We start from the raw sequence: 15,055 nt of genomic DNA on the forward strand, positions 1-15,055 counted from the left end.
AGCACCCAAACTCGAGTCGTGAGCCCATTCCAGATTTATGTTACTCAGTATACATGCACTGTACAAGACGAAGAAAAATACCTCCTGGACTAGCTCTCTCTTCTCAAAAAATGTGTTTTGCCTCCTCCCATTTGGCAGGTTTCTTCAGTCCATTCCATACGATGGTATCACGTTTTCTGCAAAACAATAAAAAAACAAAGAATACTGTGGAACGTACATTGTATTGTACTGAAATGTTTAAAAAAGCAATTGAGAGAAGTTATGGTGGAAGATTGTTTTGTTGTATCGAATCAATTGTGTAATTGGTGCAACTTCTGCAGTCACAGTTAAGAGGCGCTGCATCAGCCAGAATCACGACCCCATAATTGCGTACATGTAAAATTGGAAGTACGGTGGGGTTGTTGGCAGGGGAGAAATCGATACATGCTTCGTGAAAAAAAAATGTTTTTAAACGCAATTTATTCTAACAATGTCATTAAAGTTCGAGAAAGGCGTTTCACCTCGTCCATGTTCCTGTCCGCATCAGCTGCTTGCCCGTTTGTAGCCCTCTTTTACTCATCACTCACGGCAGGCGTGCATTATTTCCTAACTATTCACAGTTAAGGCACAGTGTGTGTTATTATCGTAACTTCCCGTGCAATTCGTCGCACCCTGTCAGAGGTAATAAATGGATACATTGCAAAGAATGCACAGCACATATTGCTCCAACTACCCTTGGTGTAGTAACGGGTTAGCACACTGCACTTGCAATCCACAGCCAGATTTATTCTCTCTCCTCGCACCGCAGTTGAAACATTGGGCAAGTTTATTTAAAAAAAAAAACCCTTCCCCACCTCTGTCCACCCAGCAGTGTAAATTAGTAACATCAGAGTCGATCGGCAGATGTCACGTGGTGGGGTAAAATGTGAGTACTCCCACCTCTTCAAAGACGCGTGTGTACGACACGTGTGTTGAACTTCTTTCGCACCACCGTACGTAGCCAATCGTGCTAATCGGAGGTGCCATGGGGAAGGACAACGAAACATGTCTGGCCAACGTGGACAAGCAGGGCTGTGGAGGGGCTATCGAGTGGGGGCCTTTCCACCAGCAGTGGCGTGAGCGAGTACTTGCAGGGCTGTACTTTTACCCATTTTTCTATAAACAATGTAGCGTGCGTACCCACCCACCGCCAGTTACACGTTAACCCCTCGTTTCATGTTGTGAGAAGTCTACTTTGTTGTTTGATAATTCGCAGTCAGATAATATAAGCAGAATAATGCTTCATAAAACGAAGGAGTCTTTTCAACGTAAAATATTCCCACGGCAGTTAGGTTTGGTTTGAAATACCGAGTAATAATGCTCACATAAATAAGGACGTTCCACGATCTAAAACGATGTTTTGACGTGGTCTGATATTCATACTCACACTGCCGTTAAATGTTGTAGTTATTGTCAGCCTTTTTGAATGGTGTACTGCAGTCACATTTACATCATCTACAGTGATACAACACGCATGACCGTATCTCGGATTATCATGGTTGGCTACGTACGGTGTGAAAAAAGTCCAACATACATACACAATCCATACGCCTCACCACTTACTGAGATCATAGTTCTATTCGAATAGATCTGCTTCCCATTTTTCATTAAAGTCCCTCTTCTATTCTCACTCTGTAGCCTACGATAGTTCACCCCTATCAGCATCCATGTAGCAGCACAGGAAAAATACGTTTAGTATAAGTGAAGCAATTTATGCACGGGTGGACAGTGCAAGGTGACTTCAATTGCCCTTGCCTAGGCAAGCACTATACAGATAGCAGGAAGGTAAACATTCTAGTCAGTAATCTGTCATGATATCACGTTTTCATACAAACAATACTTCATTCTGTAAATATCTATATACGTGTACAGGTATGCGCATGTATTTTTGAGAAGCAATTGTAGGTGCTATTGAGTCTTAAAGGTAAATCATGCTTGGAATAATATCCGTGATCCAACCTAATTACATATAATTTAGCTCTTTCCACGGATGAAAGGCCGTTGAACTCTGTGGATGTGGCTTTTCATCATCTGGGGTGACTCCGTGGATCAAAAAGCATGTTCTCTTGAAAGGACTTCATGCGAGATGCAACCCTGATTTTTTCATTTTGTTTAAAAGGCACTTTAAATATGAAAACTTAGCATCGTCTATCACCTCCATCTGCTCATGGCAGCAATTAGTCCAATACTGATATAGGCTCTATCTAATTCCTTGCTTTTGCTCTATCAACTTAGCCTTCATCCTTCCCTGCCCTTCGTTAGTAGCCGTCTGGAAAACGGAACTCATATTTGGCTTCTTTGGTTTGAGCAATTTCCCATGTTTATTTATTTTTCAATGTGGCCAAGCAACTCTGCTGCTGCTGCCTCAACCACATTATTTGCAAACCCTTATTACAGTGTTTCCAGCTGCGACCTGAGCCAACTCTCATTTATCGCGGAGTAATTGTGGGGAGAGGGATACCCCGGTTTAAAACAAAACTACCAATAATGCAAAACATATGCAAATAAAGCTATTAAACCATTCATTTTCCGATGTAGAATGGGGCTGGAGACGTAGAATGTGTGTCATCTGGTTTTATCGTTTCCTCGTGTATTGGGTCACTGAGTCAGGAGGCAGAAGTCTCACTAACAATAGATATAGTGCTTGTAAAATATAAAGTGGTGTGAAATACCAGATTTTACGTGTTCAAGTAATTTTGTTGCATGCAGGTGTTGTATATCAGGGTAATGAAAATTTGATGAAAATAATCAAATTAAATTAAATTTAACAAAATTGCGTAATTATCCGAAATTATGTTAATTAATGCAATTATGCGCACAAATTATGCTATTTCGAGAGATAATAGTATTAATTTATGCGAATGTATGCGATTGTGCTAATGCAACCCGTTATGATAATTATGCCCTGCCTCGCTGAAGAGGGTAGTATTATCAATCGGGATCGTACAATTAATCGTATGAAGTTATGCAGGTGTGGTGGGGGATGAATTGTCGTGTGTCCGTGTCCGTGTGTGTGTCATTTGTTGAGGTAATATTAGTTTCATCAAGGCATGGTCCCCTGTCGCCTTCCTCAAGCCATCCCGCCATCAAAAGGAAGCAGATGCTTCAGATTGCCCCGCGTGCGTCCTTCTGTCTCGTCCTCTGTACTAATTCATCTGGAAGGAGGGGGGTGTCCCCTCCGGTCGAGTCCTCTGCCTCCTCCTGGTGTGAGATTCTGTCTCGCACAAAGGGTGTGTTGAGGCTTTTGAAGTTTAAACATTTATTTTACCTCATAGTTTGATACCGTGCCACTTGCAGTTATGATTCTGTACGTGACTCGAGGTATGTTGTGGCAGTGTTTCCATCGTGGTGTTTGATTTTTATTTTTAAGAGATGTTCTCTGCCTGCGTGTGCAAATTCTTATCACGTGTTGTTGGAAGACAAAGGCGGCCGGGAAGCTCTCTTTCTCTCTGGGACACATTTATCTTGGTCACGTGATCGACCTATCTCGCCTCATCTCTTCTGGCTGCCTCTCGGTTTAACACTGCACAAATATTTTTTGGTTTATGTTTCCCAAGATTTGTGATTTAACATTGTCATCATTAGATGTTACCTCCGGTATTTCAAGGGTTTTATTAACTTTTGCTCCCCGTCTGAATCCAGGGATCTGTGCTGTTATGCTTGAGTTATTATTTTATAAAAATTTTGGATGTGTCGGTTCGCATTAATTATTTTATTTTTAAACGGTGTATTTATTTATAAAAAATCGTCAGCGCCATGCGCAGCGATTTGACAGTTTATTTAGAAGGACTAGTCCATCTATGTTCTGTCAAATCGCTGCGCGTGGCGCTGACGATTTTTTATAAATAAATACACCGTTTAAAAATAAAATAATTAATGCGAACCGACACACCTGATTACGACCGTTTGTGTTATGGTCGAAACGTCGTGAGAATTTTTATTGTTTTATATATATTTTATTATTTTATTGTTTCCCTTCAACGTGACTTTACCGAAAGAGCTAAGAATATGAATTACTGCTTGGCTTTCTTCACTCCAACGCTGTCCGCTGGACAGGTTGGTCCCTTCACGTGATGAAGGCCGCTTGTGTTGTGGCCGAAACATCGTGATTTTTGTTGTTTTAACTTTTTTACCTACGTGACTTTATCGAATAGAACCAAAGAGTATTGTTAATATCAATTTTGGAAAAAGGCCTATATATACAACAATCTGCCCTTTTAAAAATGAACAGTGGTCAAACGGCCACGGGTTATTTTTAAACAAAATAAATGCCTTTTTCCATCATGAACCATCAACTGTCCTCAAGTTTCGGCTGAAAAAGGCCTATACATACAACACAGGGTGAATCTGCAACTTGGCTAATATGCCCGCACACACATATCCGTGAATTAACCGGATTTTCAAAAACCTACCATTCTTGCTCTTTTAATATTGCAAGCACATATTTTGAACCTTTGGGTTCATTGTCGCTGTTCACCTGTAGTTCTCACTTCCTAATAATTTGCCATTAACTGTGCAGGATGAAGGAAGGCAGTTTTTTACCACAACAGAAAATGGAGTGGGCACCCAGAGGTTAGCACAGGCAGAAATCCAGCATCACAAAAAAGTTGAATATTGTAAGAGTATATATATATTTTGATGGCAGCTGTCGAGTGTGTATCTCCTGCATAATTAATCAAAAAGAAGTGATGGTGAGTTGTAGTGACACAAAAGGCATTGGTGTTTATGACCTGTTGGCCTTCTTCAATGCAAAAAGTGGCAAATTGCTGAAATGTGATGGATGATACACGAAAATAATTTTACTGCATTTTGGAATTGCTTCCTCGTATTGTTTCTCTTCGAATTTGCAGGTGCAAAACTGTTGTTGTTGTTTTACCTGGGGGATGAAGATTTGAGGGTGTAGCAATTTTATTATTTGGCTGACATTTTTTAAATCGTTTAACGTTCCCATGAATTATATCAATCATCCATATTTCGATTTAAAATGAATATATATCTCCTTAACACTGCTTAAACTTAGGGGGTAGAGCTGGTTACACAGTGATAGACACACTGTGCGATACAGTAATCCTAGCTACCTGGGTTCAATTCCTGGCCATGGCTAACATCAGGGATGTGAGACATCTGAACCGATCTTGCCTTCTTGCTGCCCCGCCTGCCCATCTCACCAGATTGAAAACTCTTCTCTTTAGAACTGCTTTTTGTGTTCAGTTTGTTGTCCTCCCCCCGCACCTTCGAATAACACTGTAGGCTACGTACGGTGGGAAAGAAGTTCAACAAAAAACAAAGACCCCCCCATATAGCCTTAACAGACTGTTGGGGCACCAGATACTCATTTGAGGCTGAATCGACCTAGGGGAGGCCCAGGACCAGTTGAAATAATCGTCACTGGTGTTGTCTGTGAGCGGGAATCGAAGCCGGGTCGCCAGGTTCGTAACCACTACATTACCGCTTCCCACAAGATGTTCAACTCACATATCTACACATTCCAATCAATGGTTAAACTACCCGCATCACTGATAAGTGTGGGCAAGGCCTTCATACTGCAGTGGATTGGCAAAAGGACGGTAAATTATGACAGTTAATTTTGCGTTCTGTTTTTGCATCTATGAAAAAAATTATGAACGCTAAACGTCACCTTAACCCCGAGAATGAATCGTAAATTAAATTGATTACAGATCTATGCCATTGTTCAGAAGTCACTGAGAAGCCCTCCCATTGATTGATCGTGGGGCCTCTGCAAATCTCACAATACACTACTGTTTCGAAAAGAAACCCAAATTGTTTCTTAAACAGCACCCAGTGGGATAGCAAGGTTGTAAATTGATTCCAAAATGCAGACAATGTTTTATCATCCTCGATCAATTGCTTTTAACATTTCATCACGTTTTCTGCATTACGGCACCACTAAGAACTAATCAATGTACACGTGGAAGATATCTGCTGCCACCTGTTGGAAAATAATATCGGATTCTCTGAAATGTACTTGTGCGTGCCTTTCTGTATGTTTTAATCACGCGGCATCTACGGTACAGATGTAACAATATCTCACACAAGTGAAACAGCATTGCCAAACATTCCCCGATACGCTCCACACTGCACGTGTGACCGCCATCCTGCGCCAGGTATTAAACCATTTGACAGGCGGGGGGCTCACAAACCCCTCTCCTCGTGTGAGCCACATTTGATCTTAGAGACGTAGCAGTCAGAATTAAAAACCCCAGGGGGGTCACGCTTCTCCTACACTCATAATAACTCATTGTAAAATATAATTAATGCACCCCCCCCCCCCCAAACATAAACTCAACGAAACAATTGTGTATTCTTGGTTCTTTCGGTAAAGTCACGTTGAAGGGAAACAATAAAATAATAGAATATATAAAACAATAAAATTCTCACGACGTTTCGACTATAACACAAACAGTCATCATCAGGTGTGAAAACCAACGGCAGGAAACATTTGAAAGTGGCGGTTCGTATTTTTTTTATTTTTAAACGTTAGAGCCACGGTTAACGTTTAAAAATAAATAAATAAGCACAAACCGCCACTTCTTTCATATGTTTCTTGCCGTTGGGTTTCACACCTGATGATGACTGTTTGTGTTACAGTCGAAACGTCGTGAGAATTTTATTGTTTTATATATTTTATTATTTTGTTGTTTCCCTTCAACGTGACTTTACTGAAAGAACCAAGAATATGAATTACTGCAGTCACGAAAGCTTTAAATCGAAACAATTGTGCTTTGAGGGGTAGGTAGGAGGGAGCGGAGTGTCGACAGCCGCGGTGATGAGATGTTAACTACCTCGCCTGGTCTACGGGAGGTCGTCGGTTCGATCCCGACCCCGGCGCCTGCTGTATATTTGGAGTCTACAGTGTCTCTCTCCCCGACATGTTAACTACCTCGCCTGGTCTACGGGAGGTCGTCGGTTCGATCCCGACCCCGGCGCCTGCTGTATATTTGGAGTTTGCGGTGTCTCTCTCCCCGAGATGTTAACTACCTCGCCTGGTCTACAGGAGGTCGTCGGTTCGATCCCAACCCTGGCGCCTGCTGTATATTTGGAGTCTACGGTGTCTCTCGCCCCGAGATGTTAACTACCTCGCCTGGTCTACAGGAGGTCGTCGGTTCGATCCCAACCCTGGCGCCTGCTGTATATTTGGAGTCTACGGTGTCTCTCGCCCCGACATGTTAACTACCTCGCCTGGTCTATAGGAGGTAGTGGGTTCGATCCCGACCCCGGCGCCTGCTGTATATTTGGAGTCTACGGTGTCTCTCTCCGGGTGCTCGCCTGGATTTTTCTCCGGGTCCTCCGGTATTTGCCTCCGCATTTAGAAACGTGCGTTTAGAGGATTTAGCTGCTATACATTTCCACACCATAAGCCACTTTGTTGAGCTATCATTTGTGGCCAGGTCAGTGGGCATTACCTGGTAAAATAAAAAATAAGAATGGCTAATAGTAACCTGGACTTTAACTCGAGCGACTAGAGCCGCTTGTTTTCCCACACACATCTGAAACCCCGAGCAAATAAAGAAGTCCGTCGGGTGGGCCCAGATGTCACACTTTGTAAAATGAAAGTTGGTCGATGATCACGAAATTGTGGGAGTGGAAACAAACGACTAACATCATTTCGGATAGTGGAGTGTGGGGGGAGTTGCTGTACGAAGGCGATGGTCGATCGAAAACACAGAGGCCAGCGTACACCTTGGAACGCAGGGTCATACGTACGCATGTCGAACTTCTTTGTACGTAAGTCGAACCTCTTTGCATGTGATGCATGTTGAACTTGTTTCGCACCGTACGTAGCCAACCGTGCTCATCGGAGGTGCGGTTTACGTCCGCAGGGGGGGGGGATGCGTTCCTGAAAAGGTGCAACAACGTCAATCGAAACGAAACGTCAATGTTGAAACGACGTCCATCCAAAGCGATCTGCGGGGTAAGGTGGAGGCGATGGACGGGAGCCAAGGACGAGTGTTGAAGTGAAGCAGATCGGGTTGCGGTGTTAATAAACGCGACGACGCATTTACGAAACCGCGAAAAAAGGGGGAGGCGTACATCGGAGTACTACTGCACAAGTGTTCGTGTTGGTGCCAACAATTGACAAGTCCCCTTTACCAGGAGGATTTCGTGTGGACTGCCTTGCACGTTCAACTAGTTTATGTTATTTGTAGATTGCAAGGCTGTACATATGTAGATTTGTATCCGTCGGCGACCGCCATATAGCCAGATAGTTGTTATGTCTTTAAAAGGTGAAGCTTGGAATAATTATGGACGGCTGTCATGATCATCGCTCAGTTTTATTTTGACGTATGAATGTTGAACTTCCTTCCCACCGTACGTTGCCAACCATGCTAATCGGAGGTGCGGTTAGCATGTGAGTGGCTAATTCAGACATTGTATTTGCACACAAAGGCACGGGCGGTTCTCACTAGAGTTTATTGAAGAACTCATGAAAGCATAATTCTGGTTAGATGTACAACTGAATGTGTAACAAACCTGTTTTCGTGATAATTATTTACCTTGCAACACTCTCGTCAATGTGATCAAACAAAACAATACTATCTACAAGGACGGTTGTGTTAAGTCAATAACGTGTGAATATTTGACGGAAATTTCAATGGTGTTGTACGATTACTGTGGTTGAGCAATCTGAACAGTTGGAAGAAGAACATGCAATACAGTCCGGACGACGAAAACTTTATTTGCCACCCAAAACTGGTGGCATGATTGACAGATCACGCCCTCTAGCGGAATATTTTTTGCTTAAGAAAATGCACTGTGTACATTTGATTTATCATAGCCATTGGGATAACCTGCCTGGCATTTATTTTTTTATGGAATGTACTGTGTAGCAATACATATTACATGTCCACGTATTCGACCAAGTAAATGTAACATCTGCATGTATTATTGCACGCTTAAACGAGAAAAATACTGTTTGTGGGCTTACGGTCTGGAGTATACTTTGGTCCTCAACAGACTACGAATTGCGGTATACCTTTTTAAATGAAACACTGCACGAGTTTTCATTTTATTATAACCCTATGTGCTATGAATGAGTGGCAAGGTAGAACACTTTAACGATGGGATGCAATACAGATTCACACTTTCAGTGTGTACCCCTAACACGAGTGCCCTTTTAATTACACATATTTCCACGTGACATTTTCAGAATATCGCGAATAAATCGGTTTGTTTTAGAAACACGTTCTTAAACATTTGATTGTACGAGTAAATAAATAATTGTTAATAACGTCTGAAATCTCAGAGGAGTGTGACTCCTTGTGTCCAAGAATGGCTGTGCAAGAGATTTTCATCTTTTTAGATTTACACAATGTAAGGAGTTGCACTTTCCCACACACTGGTATTAGATCGGTATGTTGCATGGCAGACAATATGATATTTTAAATGTTGATGACAATGTAGCCAAATTACGTGAAAATGACATCATTTTATATATGTAAACATAAAATTGTATTTTTTGTGTGCAGTAATTGATAACTGGGCTGAGACCGTCAACTGACTACACTTGAAAACCGGGTTTTATCACGTGGGTGGCCACCCTGATTCAAACCCAGGACCCAAGTGGTGCTGGTTTACTGATCTGACCTCTGAATCAAGCAGTCACTGCATGCGTAGAGGTTTCAAAGTGAGACGAAAACACTGACCAACTGTCGGCTTTTCTGAATCTTGACCTTTGTGTGCTAACCATATGAATTACAATATATGATAATGTGGTATTTCAAAGGGGGTGACTATTTGAGCTGCATTTGAAGAAGCAATTAATGAATGTGAATCTTCATACTTGCATTCGGTTCTCTAAATATCTTCACCACCTTTGTTAGTGTACATTCACACATGCACATAAATACCAGAGTTTTAGGTTTGAACTAAAAAAAATGTCATGGTACAAGCCAGGGTCTCACAATTGTTTTAAGGGGTCCTTTTATTCAGGGGTCCATGGGAAATGTATGTTAGACTGAATGAGACCTTTGTAAAATGTACGCTACAAGTCAGCAAATTGGTTCTGCATATGGAGTCTATAGACATCACCATATAACTGTTTCCACATAAACTGTGAGCCACTGGGGGTCTCTCGGACAGCAGTGGCACAACATTTCTTAAGTTATATTTATCCTAAGTTTGCAATATAAGTCAGTGTGAACTAATGGAAACGCCGCTTAAGAAATTGCATGCGACTGGCTATGGTCGCCCATATACATCATTTTATCTTGCACTGGCGAACCGCGATATAATCTAGACGTAAAAGTCTACGGGTGGTAGATGATGACCACAGCTTTAGCAGCAGCACGTTCACACGACCTCGTTTTCGTCTGGGGAGATCCTACACAGCAGCCTTCGCAGCCTGCACGGCTTGCCCTCCTCTCGTTTCTCCTGGCCGTCAACTGACTCAACCCTGTCCTGGTCGACGGGTACGATCTTGTCGTAGAGGACGGCCACCAGAGCTAGGCACAGCACGGTGAGCGTGAATATCAGCAGCACGGTGAAGCAGGCAATGTTCCAGCCGTCGCGGAACGCCTCAAACCGGGGGCTTGTGAAAAACCTGGCCATGACTCCGTTTCCGTCAGGGATGCCTGCTATGATGGCGGGAAGCACGGTGGTGTTGTTCATGTCTGCCTTGGCTCTCGCAAGTTGAGTTCGGCTGCAAATGAAATGCATAGAATGATCACAGAACAGTGAGAACATGGCTAAAATAATGTTTTAGTAAAAGTGCATACAGTACAATAGCTACAGCAGCTGATTCGAATCATTGCTATACTTTAATATAAACAAAAAAAACTTGCAATATTATGTTGTTACAAAATAGATACGCATTTTTATGAGAAATAAAGTAAACATTTATATAGCATGTGTGTGCCACAGGACAATTTAATGGGTAGGGCTCCTCACCTCCGAGCCAGTGTGTGCAGAGTAAACAGTTCCAATTGTGATGTTGTCCAGTAATTTCCATGAGATGGTATTGCCAATGGAGGTTGTTTCCTGCAATGTTGACCTTAAGGGTCCTGTGTGATCTTACAAACACAATGTCATAGCCAAAAGCCCATATGTGAAAATTCAAACGCATAATATCTCCATGTTCAAACAAGCATTGCTCATCACCTCTGTTGGGAGCCTTCAAAATGTCCAGAAGAAAAACTTTTTAAAACCTACATGCAAACAAAATTTACCCACTTACCTAAGTCTTTCGGGAAAATTGTTTCTGTTGATCTCGCTCAGCTGTAACCTGGTTAAATGACATACCATCATTGTAAACAAAACCAAATATAGAACAATCTTTGTAATGAATCGCAGCTTTTAATTAATAAACATTGTTATACTCTAATTGTGTTCTGTACATTCTCGACCAAGATCAGATGCAAAATCGCCCCCTCTCTTGCTGCAAGAATAATAAGCAAGAATAATACATCGGTATGTCAATAGGTCAATTACCACTCAATCTGTTGCCATTCGTGATGTAAACGGAATCTAGGGAGCATTGAAAGCTCTCTATCTACTTTCTGTGTGTGTGGTTCATTTGAGTACCGTGCTGATTTTGGCATAGTTTCAATAACAGAACAGCACCGCTTGTAAAACGCACACGGCTCAATTTTTAACAAGGCCGCAAAATCCCCTCGCATTCTGAAGCAGAACACATTCAAGGGCAAAACCAGTTCTGAAATTTAGTAAAAGTGAATACGCATTCTATGCTTAATTTAAGACAATTTGAATCATATTCTCAACAACAATTGTACTAAAACACTTTAAAAAATAACGACCATTAAATGTGTTCACACCCGCGTGCACTGCGCTGCAATTTGCACACTCCCCTTATAGATCAACCAACAAAAAAACACAGCACATTCATGTGAGCATGCCAAGCAATTGCCTTTGTTTATTGGAATACACTGCATTATGACAAATGTGGGCTACTACCGCAAACTCATTTGGTGGTTAATAACATAACCTAAATGGGAAAGAACGGTGTGTCTGTGAGGGCTGCCTTAATTTGCATGTCGCAATCGTAGAATATACAACGCGTTCTTAAACCATTAGCGACCACAGTGAGCAGGCGAGCCCTGTCAGCCATGCTGTGTCATAGACAGATCGGCCTCTTGGACATTGCAGGTCACCGCGCCTCTCAGAACAACACCACGAAATATTATCTCACGGCTGACAAACACAAGAGAGCTTGGTGCAAAAAAAAACGTACATTTAAAAAAAATAGAAACACTAGAGGACCGAAACGTGTCGATATTAATGAAAGAAAAAAATATATATATACCTGAGATGTATTTTGATAGAAAACACGACGTTCGCATTACAAATATCAGGATAAATATTGGGTTTGGTTGATGTTTACATAATCGCTCGGAGCAAAAATAAAGAACGATTTAAAAAAAAGATGAATAATGAGGAAAAAAAAACCTGCAATGGGAAGAACAAGCGACACACACACAAACACACAAACACGCGCGGCTGATAAGCCACCAAGCACGACGCGAAGGGAGGCACCGCCGGCAGTGCGGCGCACGGTTTGACAGAATCCGCACGGATCGTGAGCCGCGTTATTATGGACGATTTACTGACGGCAAAAGTCATCATCAGAGGCGACGAACGCATACGCTGTTTAGAGTCACCTTCAAATCCAACGAGCCGTCATTTGCACGGATGCACAAATCTTCCTATTGTGTGCTCGCCCAGCGGTGTCTCTGCCGCCAGCTGATTCTGCCCGCGCGCATGCACAAAGCACACCACGGATCAAGGGGGTGAGCGGAGCAGCAGCGCATTGGCGCATTCTACCCCGGTCATTGGTGGTGGCGTTGAAGGGAGGCACGCCGTGCACCCATGCACTTCGTCGCACTGGTTAGTAATGCACCCTGTCATTCGCCAACTCTGACTGGGCAGTTACTGACTCCTCTATCGCACGCGTTGGATGTTGCAATGATTGCATGGACTGGTAGGAATCCGCCTTTTCGCTGTTTCAATGGTACAGCCCAATAACTCTTGTCGATTCGTCCTCTCGGGTGGGCGCTCCACGTGGAATAGTCGGGTGGTACGTCTCTCGTCAGCGGATGAAAATGCGCCGCTTGCACGGACACTGCAGCACATGCAATACTGCGGCGTGTGGGATGCTCACATTAAAAATCTCCTCCGCTTAAAACTGAAATCATTGCAAACATTGAAGTCGCTCTAAGAAATGGCTCGCCTTGCAGATAATGTACGACATGTGTTAAGTTGACAATGAACAATCATTTCTTAGCATCCACGGTATTGATTTCAAAGCCAATTATTGTAATGCAAAATTGATCATTTCCATGAATCGCCTTGAGAACACGATTGCACGAATTTTACATTTTCAATAAAATTTGGTTAATTTTGTTATTGTCTTCAAATTAAATTGTATACTGATATGGCGTTATGATGTATGCTAAATGTGTGAATGTTTTGCGAGTAAGCAATCTTAATTACATGCCAGTTTATATTGCGGTTAATTACATTCTTTAATATGAGTGTTAATTTTGAATGCAGCCTCTTCTGTTTATTAAAATTCTTGATAACCCATTGAGTTAATCCATATTATTTATTCAATGTAATTGTTATAATTGATCAAATTATTTGGCAACAGTTTTCAGATATGTAATTTGGGCTATGGTTTAGGGCATACCAGAGCAGGGTTGACTACATATGGTGCGAAGAAAATTAAACATACAGTACTCACATATCGCAGTGAAGAGCAGACTGATGACAATTCATTCCTTAAAATATAAATTAAACTATTTTTTTTTAATTTTACACACTGAGCTATATAGCTCGTTTTCAAAAGCGACCTGGCCACAAATGATAGCTCAACGAAGTGGCTTATTTCTAAAGAGAGAGGGAAAATCCGGAGGACCCGCAGAAAAATTCACGCGACCACGGAGAGAGAGAGAGAGACATGCAAACTCCAAACATCGGGATTGAACCCACGATATCCTGTATAGCAAGCGATGTAGTTCACATTTCTCCACCGTGGAATCATCATCGTGTCATTGGGAGTCAGACCTATGATTCGGCCCAAGCAGGCTCGCAGGTGAAACGTGAAAAGCGTGACGATCTCCAGCCCACAAATTCCTCCAGTTTTATTAAAACTCAGCCCTGTGCCCTTTATTATGACTACCTTCAGGACTTGCAACCACCCTGCAGCAGCAGCAGAGAATGAGCATGCTCTACACATGCGCCTGGCAGATAAGAAGCCTGCGCACCATAACTGTCATGACAACTGATTCACGTTCGCCCGCTAAATGGCTGCCAGAGAAATAGGACCACAACTGCTCCTCGTCCCATATGTAAACAAGGCCTGGACGCGGCCGAGTGCGGATTATTGATCGGCAGGCGCATGAATCACAGCTCTCAGTAACCACCTCCCCTCCCTACCACACTGCAAAATTCAAATGTTAACAGGGCACTGCTTGAGGCCACAAATTAAAATATCTTCAAGTTCCTCTCTGAAGACCCATCTTTTTCACTAGCGTATCCGTCCACTACTTCCTGTGCACATCCTTAAAACCTGAACCATTCTCCCCCTTCCCCTTCCTAACCTCGCTAGCCCTCCCTTTCCCTATCATCACCCTTCCTTGCCATCCCTTCCCCTCCCCAACACTCAACCCCCCATCCCTTTTCTTCATCAGCCAATAACTAATGTACAATTTATAATTCTTGTAAAACGCTTAGATAAGATAAGAAGTGCAATTTAATCACCTCCAAAATGCACCTACAGTGCAACTGTTTCTCTGAACTTACGATGCATTTGCCGTTTGTTTTCCCTTTGAATGCTGCACTGTATTCACGTTGTGTTCCTTTTCAATGCAAAATGTTGGCTCTGAAACAAGGATTCCAGAAATGAATTAATCCTTGATATCGTGGGACATCTTTATTAAACGAGCTTAACTAAGATATCTTGCAAATTTATGGATGTTCCACCAACATGAAAAATAACATCATTTATCAGAAATAGCCGGGCATGGGCATTTTGGCATAAAGAATCTTATCAACTACCCAG

General features: G+C 42.3%; 1 long non-coding RNA gene across 1 annotated transcript; it reads right to left on the reverse strand.

Annotated features, from left to right (window-relative positions):
* Positions 1 to 10,642: 10,642 nt before the first annotated feature.
* On the reverse strand, positions 10,643 to 13,495 carry LOC116956077 (uncharacterized). Its single transcript, XR_012941270.1, has 4 exons — positions 12,654 to 13,495; positions 11,213 to 11,260; positions 10,927 to 11,048; positions 10,643 to 10,678 (listed from the first exon to the last, which is right to left on the reverse strand). It is a non-coding gene; the product is annotated as an uncharacterized LOC116956077 (long non-coding RNA).
* Positions 13,496 to 15,055: the final 1,560 nt, after the last annotated feature.

The sequence above is a fragment of the Petromyzon marinus genome, chromosome 1, assembly GCF_048934315.1.
Source record: "Petromyzon marinus isolate PM22_M1 ecotype Great Lakes invasive population chromosome 1, UKy_Petmar_22M1.pri1.0, whole genome shotgun sequence".
Taxonomy (NCBI): domain Eukaryota; kingdom Metazoa; phylum Chordata; class Hyperoartia; order Petromyzontiformes; family Petromyzontidae; genus Petromyzon; species Petromyzon marinus.